The sequence below is a fragment of the Tupaia chinensis genome, unplaced genomic scaffold (genome assembly GCF_000334495.1).
Source record: "Tupaia chinensis unplaced genomic scaffold, TupChi_1.0 Scaffold000360_1, whole genome shotgun sequence".
In the NCBI taxonomy this organism is placed as follows: domain Eukaryota; kingdom Metazoa; phylum Chordata; class Mammalia; order Scandentia; family Tupaiidae; genus Tupaia; species Tupaia belangeri.
Window position 1 is genome coordinate 4,112,803 of NW_006159856.1, and position 9,724 is coordinate 4,122,526.

The window sequence follows — 9,724 nt, forward strand, 5'->3', positions numbered from 1 at the left end:
GAAAGAGACAGAAAGCAAGCACCCCTAACAGATGGACCTGAAGCTCCAGTCCACTCACAGCCTTCAGCCAGCCTCAAGTCATAGACAAGCCTGTTCCTGGTACACGCGGGGAGGTCTCTGGACCTGAGATCCTCTCTGCCATGTGGAACTGCTTCACAGAGTGTGGTGCTTGGCTGCTGCACCGCCACCTGGCCCTCGTCTTCATCCTCCTAAGGGTGGCATCTTATGAGCCACCCTTCCGAATTCGGAGTTTGACTTGCCACTTTGACTTTTATGAGTATGACTAGAATCCATGTGTGTTCACATGCGCTGGTGCAGAACTCTTGGGTGACCCAAGGTCATGAAGACGTTGTCCTGTTTTCTTCTGAAGACTTATTATTTTGCTCTCCACAGTGGTGCAGGGCTGCCTTCCTCACCGACCAGCGCCTGGAGGTAGAGGCTCAGACCTATTCGGTTCCCTCTGTCTTGCCGTCCTTGCAGCAACGCCTTGTCTCATGCGTGCCACTCTAAACGGGGTTAGTAGCAGGCAGCGAGCCCTCCGGCTTAGCTCTGCTTTGTCAAGATTGCTGTGACGGTTCTGGAACCTTTGCCTGTCCCTGTGTGTTTTGAAATCAGTCAATCTTCCCCAGGAAACAAACAGCTGGGACTTTTACTGGCAATGCTTTCTTTCCGCACTTCACAAGCAGCATTCCCTTTCTTCTGGCTTCCGTCATTCTGTTTTGGTTTGTTTTTACCTTTCTGTTTGCTTTCTTATCTTTTACATTTAGTAGCTGTACACCTTTACGGCATACCAAATGGATCTTCAAGGCATGCGTATATTGCATATTTGTCCATTCAGAGGAGATGAGGCATCACCTTTGAAATCTTACAGACTGCAAAGCTGAGGCTCAGGGAGGGGACTTAAGTCACTCTGCTCAAGTGCAGGGAAGCCAGGACTTACCCCAAGGGTGGGGGTGCCCCAACACCCAGGTCCTTGCCTCTCCAGCAAGCTGGCATCAGCCATCAGGAGCTGACATCCCAGGTGTCCCGAAGGTCCTCTCCGCTGAAGGGGAGCTGCAGGCGAGGGTGGCTGGAGTGAGCGTGCTATTTCTGGGTGCGGCGTGAAGGTGTGGGAGCAGGGGGGAGGCCAGACTCTGCGTTCCCTTTCATCAGCTCCGTTGGCCTCCTCAGCCCTCACCTAATCAAGCTTCTTTCCGGAGTTAGACTCTTATCTTGCCAACACGGGAGATGGAAATTGCTTGCCATTGCCCTCAATCTTCGGCCCTGGCTCTTGAATTCTCTTTCAAAACAAAGAAAGAAAACTCTTTAGGGTGAATTTTTTGAATCCTTTCAAGGAGGACTTCCCAGGTTTCTGGTAGGGGTCTGTTCTACCTGCAGAAACAGACAGCCTAAGTTCCTGCGGCTCACTCAAGCAGGAAGGCAACACCATCGTATCCACCATGCAAAGTTCCATGGCAAAGGAGAAGCTGCAAAGCCCTAACCAGGGCTCCAGAAGTGAGTCTGCTGACTACAGGGCAGTTCCACAGTGTAGACATTCAGAACGGAGAGTTTAACCCTGGGTCAGGTGGCTGGGCCATTGGCAAGGGTGCTGGAGAAGAGGTGGACACAGCAGGTCGGAGGGGAGGCTGGGTCTGGGCCAGAGCCAGGGCGTTTCACGAGGGAGGAGCACAGGAACAGAGGCAGGGAGGCAGGGTGTGGTCGATGGCAGGAATGAGACCAAGAGTTTGTTCGAGGAACACGGCAATGGCCCTGAGGAGGCCAGGTAGGGGCCAGGAGAGAGGGACCAGGCTTGAGTGGGTGGGGCCATGGGTGGCATTGTCTCATGCTAGCCCTCCCCAGTCCCAACAAGGTACACTTGTGCTGGATCCTCTCAGAAGGGTGAAAGCAGAGGAACTCAGGACAGGACCGTCCCTCCAATCAGGGCCCCAAGGAGCCTTGGTCCATTTGGAGCCGTGTCCTGGTCTTGTGAGGCTGTGGGGAGGGAAGCAGCAGCATGGAGGAGGTCAGTCTTGCACGCCGTGCCAGCTCATCTCCAGCAGCCACAGGGCTCTCCTGTCTCTCCCACTCCAGGGTCAGTCCCGGCTGCTGCAGGACTCCCTTGACACCTCACCGAGGCAGTGAGCACCGAACAGATGGTCCCAGCTGTCCTGTGGGTCCAGAATGTCCTCACTGCCCCTTCTCCACATTCGGCCTCCCCTCCCTGCTCCTGCTGGGACCTCCAGCTCTAGCAGTGTTGACAGCGATCACCCACCACAGTGGAGGCCAGCTCCCTGTAAGCAAGTCCTCTCTCAGTGAGCACACACGTAGGTGATGTTATATAGTCCCGTACACAAAGATATACACGTGTGTATGTATACACACCTGGATGGACTTATCAAGGAATTTGTAAACATATACATAAATGACACTATGTATGATTCTTTAAGTACATCTACTTTTAGCAAGTCAAACATCAATTCAAAAATTTGAAATGCTCCAAAATTCAGAACATTTTGGGCACTGACATGATGCCACAGGTAGAAAATTCTATATCTGACCTTATGTCATGGATCATAGTCAAAAAGTAGGTTCAAAACATACAGTTTATTCAGTGTCTCCAAAGCAAAAAAGGCCCTCCCAGTCTCCTTTGACTGTGATAAAATGAGGTCTCATCCCCAAGATATCTCATCATGTATATGCAAATATTCCCAAATCCAAAGTGATCTAAAATTCAAAACACCAAGCATTTCAGGTAAGGGATATTCAATCTACATATACATATATGATAAAGATATTATCCTTTTATAAATATATAAATTTATAATATAGAGACATATATTAACTTATAAAGGAATGTAGAAATATATGTATATACATTATAATATACAGTCTTCTATATAAATTCATAATTTATTAAGTTGGTGCAAAAGTAATTGCAGCTTTGGGACCAGCAGTTAGTGTAATGGCTATGTCGCTGGACTCCCATGTAGTCGACCACGGTTCGAGTCCCAAACCCAGTGGTTTAAAACTCACGCGAGGCACATGTGCGTATGTGTCCAAGATCCCAAGAGGAGAATGGAGGAGAAGGGATTGTGGCATGGCCATCCCCCCTTGGGGATGATTTCTCACTTTCTGTCTCTCTGTCTCTCTCTGTCTTTCTGGTGAGCGCATGCACCCTATAGCAAAAAAAACCTCTCCAAATAAAAGTAATTGCAGTTTTGCACTATGAAAATTTGCCATTTTATATTGGAATACATTCTTAAATATATGTTGTTATATTATACATCTTTTTTTTGTTAAGAGGTTTTTGCTATAGGGCGTGTGCACTCGCCAGAAAGACAGGGAGAGACAAAGAGACAGAAAGCGAGAAATCACCCCCAAGGGGGATGGCCACACCACAATCCCTTCTCCTCCATTCTCCTCTCGGGATCTTGGGCATGCACGCACATATGCCCGCTGTGAGTTTAAGCCACTGGGCCTGGGACTCGAACTGCAGTCAACTACATGGGAGTTCAGCGATGTAGCCATTACACCATTTTCTGGTCCTGTTATACATCATTTTAATGTACATTTATCTCTTTTGTTTGCTAATGACCTAACATACTGTTTATTTTATATGTATTTTAGACTCTAGAAATGGGTCATAAAGCAGTGGAGACAAACACAACATCAACTCATTGGCCCAGGAACTGCTAATGAACATAGAGCTGTTCAAGAAGTCTTTCAGGGGCCAGCAGGTGGCATGGTGGTTAAGGCGCTGGACTCCCACATGGCCCATGTGGCAAATCATAGCCCAGCATGGACTGAGTCCTAGACTTGGTGGCTTGCTTTCTCGTTTTCTCTCTTTCTCTCTCTGGTGAGTACATGTCCTGTAGAAAGTTTTTAAAATAATAACTAATAAAATTAAAGAAGTAATTCTTGACCAAAAAAGTGTGGCAAAGAAGATGAGAGCTTTCAAGATGAGCAGTGCAGCGGCCGGCCTTTGGAAGCTGTCAACAGGCAGCTGAGAGCAAGTGTCGAAGCTGAGCCTTTTACAATTACATGAGAAGCTGCCCACGCACTCAGTGCCGACCATTTATGGCTGTTAGTTGTGTGAAGCAAATAGGAAAGGTGAAAAAGCTCGGTAAGTGAGTGCCTCATGAGCTGACCGAAAATTTAAAAAATTGTCATTTTTCATCTCCTCTTACTCTACACAACAACAAACCATTCCTAGATCATTGCGATGTGCAACAAAGAGTGGACTTTATACGACAACTGGCAATGACCGCTCAGTGGCGGGACCATGAAGAAGCTCCAAAGCACTTCCCAAAGCCAAGCTTATACCCCAAAAAGATCAGGGTCACTGTTTTGGTGAGGTCTGGTCCACTTCAGCTTTCTGAGTTCCGGGGAAACTACTACATCTGAGACGTATGCTCGGCAGATTGATGAGATGCACCAAAAACTGCAACGCCGGCCGCCGGCACCGGTCACAGACAGGGCCCGATTCTTCTCCAAGACGATGCCCAGCGGTAGCTTGCACAGCTAACGCTACAAGAGTCAAATAAAGTGGGCCACGAGGTTTTGCCTCACCCCCCATGTTTGCCTAACCTCTTGCCAACTGGCTACTATTTCTTCAAGCATCTTGACGACTTCCGCGGGGAAAACGCTTCTGCAATCAGTACAATGCAGAAGGCGCTTTCCAAGAGTTTGTTGAGTCCCAAAACATGCATTTTTACACTACAGGGATAAACAACTTATTTCTCATGGGTAAAAATGTATTGATTGTGGGACCAGCAGTTAGCATAATGGCTATGTTGCTTAACTCCCATGTAGTCGACCGTGGTTCGAGTCCTGGACCTGGTGGCTTAAACTCACGCTGGGCACGTGTGCGTGCATGCCCAAGATCCCGAGAGGAGAATGGAGGAGAAGGGATTGCAACGTGGCCATCCCCCCTGGGGGGGGTGATTTCTTGCTTTCTGTCTCTCTGTCTCTCTCTGGCGAGCGCACGTGCCCTATAGCAAAAACCTCTCAAAAAAAATGTATTGATTGTAATGGCTCCTAGTTAGATTAATAAAGATGTGTTTGAGCCCAGTTATACTGATCTAAAATTCATGGTCTAGAACTACAATTCTTTGGCACTAGCCTTTATAAATATATATAAAATTTAACATATGGATTATTGAAATAATAAATACATTTATTTATAAACATATATGTGGACACACACACACACACACACACAACCACTAGGAGATATGTATTTTCCCTGATTGAATCCTGACCAGGGTCACTATATATCTTCCCCAACTGAACCCTGACAAAGGGTCACTATGTGAATAAAGGTTTTTCAATTCTTTATCTATGAAATAAAAAATAACAGTAATGGATGGCAAACTCCTCTAATTATCAATATAAGAGACTAAGTGAAAATTAGGCCTGTCCATCACATTATTTCCAATAAAATCTAAGCTTATACATAAGAGTTGTTACCAAAGATCATTTTCAAAAGGAATGTATTGTGATCAATGCAGGGCTAACTCAATGTGGATAAAGAGTTAGCGTCTGACGTTTTGGGCCAGTTCTGTGGGTTGGTGAATAAGGATGTCTACCATCTTAGGATGGATCAAATGTCTTCATTTTTAAAAATATCAACATTTCAAAATGAAGCTGCTATATCATCTTAAGATGAAGAAGTTTAGATACTAACTTTTTTTTTTTGGAGAGGTTTTTGCTATAGGGTGAGTATGCTCGCCAGAAAGAGAGACAGAGAGACAGAAAGCGAGAAATCACCCCCCAGGGGGGATGGTCACGCCGCAATCCCTTCTCCTCCATTCTCCTCTCGGGATCTTGGGCACGCACGCACACGCACCCAGCGTGAGTTTAAGCCACTGGGTCTGGGACTCGAACTACGGTCGACTACAGGGGAGTCCAGCGACATAGCCACTATGCCAACTGCTGGTCCCAGATACTAACTTGAAGATGTGTGAGGAGGTTTCTGCCCACAAGGTCTTTAGTCAAGTTAATCACCATGACTGTGAGAGCTCTGAGTGGAGGGAGCTTAGTCAGCCAGGGAGGGGCAGACTTTTCAGAGAACACATTGCTGTCCCTGTATTCTCCCATTCCAGGAGACACAGCCCAAAGCCAGGTGCCACACATGCCCAGATGCCCAGTCCTTGGCCCATGCCCATTCCTCTGGCCACATCCTTCTCACTTCTGTCTAAGACAAGCATCTCTGGGGGCTTACGTGAGACTGTTTGCTGTGGCCACTGGTAGCTGCTAGTCTACATGTTTATCATTCCTGATCTGCCCAGTTTTGCCAAAATCAACGGTTGCCTTCTCTTGATATAACTTTGCAGCAGAGATAGCATTACCCAGGTGCGTAAGTTCTCAGTAAATGTTAACTACCATCATTATGATCATTGCTTCTTTCCCACTAGACTGTGTGAACTCTTGAGGGCAAGAGACAATGCTAAGTTCATCATCTATGCCCACTACCCAATGCAACATTTGGAATATGAAGTGGGCATTCTGGAGACGGTGTGTGGATGGATGGATGAGTGAATTCATGGATAGATGGTGGAGAGACAGGTGCATGGATGAATGAATGCGTGGATAGTGGATGGATGGATGGATGGATGATGGGTGGTAGATGGAAGGGTGGAAGGATGGGTTGTAGATGCAGAAATGGATATACGAGTGGGTGAACGGATGGCTAGATGGATGGATGAATAATGGCTGAGTGGGTGAATGGGTAGGTAGATACATAAGTGACTGGATGTACGAGAGGCTGGATTCATGGACAGGTGGGCGTATGCATGTATGCATGTATGGACGGGTAGCTGACTGGTTGGATGAACAGACAGATGAGTGGCAGGTTAGATGGATGACTGGGTACACAGATGGGTGAGAGATGGATCGATGGACTGATGGGTGGATAGACGAGAGGTAGGCAAATGAAGAGACGGTGGGGAGGTTAGCGGACGGAAGGTGGCTGGGTGGCTGGGTGGCTGGGTGGATGGATGGCGAATAGATGGGTGGAGGGTGGATAGTGAATGGATGGGTAGGTGGGAGGGTGGGTGGATAGCTGGACGGACAGGTGGATAGGAGGGTGGGCGGCGGGGGGTGGATAAACAATTGAACAAGAAACAGTTGTGGGGATTAAGCACACAGTGGGAAGGACAAAGGAGAAGCAAGGGCAGGGCAACAAATACACAGGTGCACGTGCCGTGTTCTGGGAAGATAAATCAATTACTGGAAGTTAAGTGCTGCATGTGCCAATTGATGGAGAACTAGTTTAGATACTGTATAATGTGGAAACAAATGTCACAATAGTACAGGCCCAGCAAGATCAGGGACTCACAGTTTGTAACCCTCCTAGACACAAACAAGTGTGGTGGGGCCCCTCCAGGTCCCGGCATTTGGGAGGGTCTCTAACCTGGGACCTTACTAGCACCACAGGACGGAGGTGGCACATCTGGAATGCCGCTGCTCCTGTTGGCTAGCAAGACCTTACTGGGGCTCAACCCTTTCAGCCGTGGTTTTCACACCTACCACGTGGAGACAGGGTGGCAGCCTCAGCCTCCTCCTAATGAGAATGGTGACCCAGTGCAGGACCCCGGCCCTGCCTCTGGTGTGTGTGGTACGGGACCTGGGCCAGCCCTTGTTCTAAGCCTCAGTTTCTTCATCTGTGAAATGGGGACAGATACCTCACTGTGGAGAAAACTGTCGGTGTTCTTACCAGAGCCCTTTGTAAGCCACTGTGCCCCTCCCCAGCAGCTGGCAGTGCTGGCTGAAGACTCACAACGGCTCTTTCCAAGAAAACTGTCCTCCGCCAGTGCCACTTTGGGAAGTTTCTCCTCCCCAACCCCTGAACACACCCCTCCCAACAACTGACCCACGTGGAGGCACGGAAGGCTGCCCCGGTGGGCCTGCCTGGGCAGTGCAGTCTGCACTCTGGTCCTCTCATGGGTCCAGGCTGCCACAGGACTGGAGCTGAGACCACCTCTTTGCTAAGTTCTAGCCCCTGCCCTGTCCTGCCCGCCTCACCCCCTCATCCTGAGAGCAGTCCCATAAGCATGTAAACAAGAATCCTCACCTTAGGCTCTGCCTAAGACTACCCACTTCCTACAGGGCTGGGTATAAAAACGGCAAACGCCCACCTAGAGCTGCCAGAGAGCCAGCCCTGCCCCACCCACTTTACACAGGCCACTTGAGGCAGCCACCATTTTGTCCATGAGGGAGGAGAATGAGGCACAGAGAAGTCCGTGCCACTTGTCTGGGGCCACCCCCTGGTTAGTGACAGGGCTGGTTTGAACCCAAAGGCCAGTGGCCCTATGCTGTCCTGCTGTGGAGGCTCCGACACGGACAGAGGCTCTGAGCAGTGCCCAACCTGCTCCTCCTCCCCTCTGCGAGGTCCCCGTTCGTGGTGGGGACCAGCAGAGAAAGCGGAACTCTGAACGGCTCGGCATTGGATTTACGGTGCTATTGTGCTCCTTTGGTTAGCAGAGAGTCGCAATTACAGCATCTCGGATTTATCTCTGCTCTGTTTTCAGTTTCCATGGTAACACCAAATGTTATCGTCACCTGCTCAAGAACAGGGAGATGGGCTGGACCCTGTCAGGCCCTGCCAGCTGCCAACCCTCCACAGCAGTGGCCAGGATGGTACAGGATGGGCTGGCCAGTGGGTTGGCCAGGAAGAGCAAGAGGCCCCACAGGAGGAGAAAGAGGGCTGTCCAATGTCACAAAGTCACTTCCTTGGGGCGGGGGGAGGCTACTCCCTCACTTCATAGGTGAGCAAACTGAGGATCAGGGAGGGGAAGGGACTTGCCCCAAACCCAACTGGCCAAAGTCTCCTCAGAAATTAGATGTGTCTGTGACCATGTCATTCCAGGAGCATGTAGCAGCACCCCGCACTCATGTTGCACCACTGTCTCCTCACTCATGTCACCTCAACCTCACGGCCATGGTTGAGGTCAGCCAGACGTCCATGGCTGGGAGGGCTGAGGACAGGTATCCCTTATAACCAGTCCAGAGATGCTTCCTGAGATCGTCACTGCAGACAGAGGGGCCAGGTGGCTCTGGGGCCTGTCAGCACCACCAGCCCAAGCAATAACCCACAGCATAGATAACCCATTGCCGGGGACTCCCAGATCCAGCCTCAGCCCCTACAGTAAAAGCTGCTTCTAAGAATGAAGTCACTTCCTGAAAGTCACCTCCTTACCTCCCACGGCCCAAATCCTTATCCGGGGGGCAGATCTGGTAAATACTCAAGCTTCAAAGACTTCCAGGAGCAAATCCACACCCCAACTTTTGAGGGAGTACTGGGGCCTGGGCATTTTTGGGGGTCAGGACTCTGCCTCCTGCAAGATTAATAATGATGGGGTAGTGGGGGAGGGGGTGGAGCTGGGCTTTGGAGCCCTTGTGCACTGTGGGCACTCAGGCTTGGAATCCTGTCTGCAAATGGAAGGGCAGTTCTGCATCGGTGAGCCAAGAGGAGGGACTCAAGATTCCAGCAAGCCTGACTGAACTCTTTCAGGTGCAAGAGAGCAAGAGAGGGAGGGAGGAAGGGAGGGAGGGAGAGAGAAAGAAAGGAAGAAGGAAGGAAGGAGAAGAAAGAGTAAAAGAAAAGAAGAAAGAGAAAAGGAAAGAAAGAAAGAAAAAAGGAAGGAAGAGAAAGAAAGAAAAGAAAGAAGGAAGAGAAAGAAAGAAAGAAAGGAAGGAAGGAAGGAAGGAAGGAAGGAAGGAAGGAAGGAAGGAAGGAAGGCAG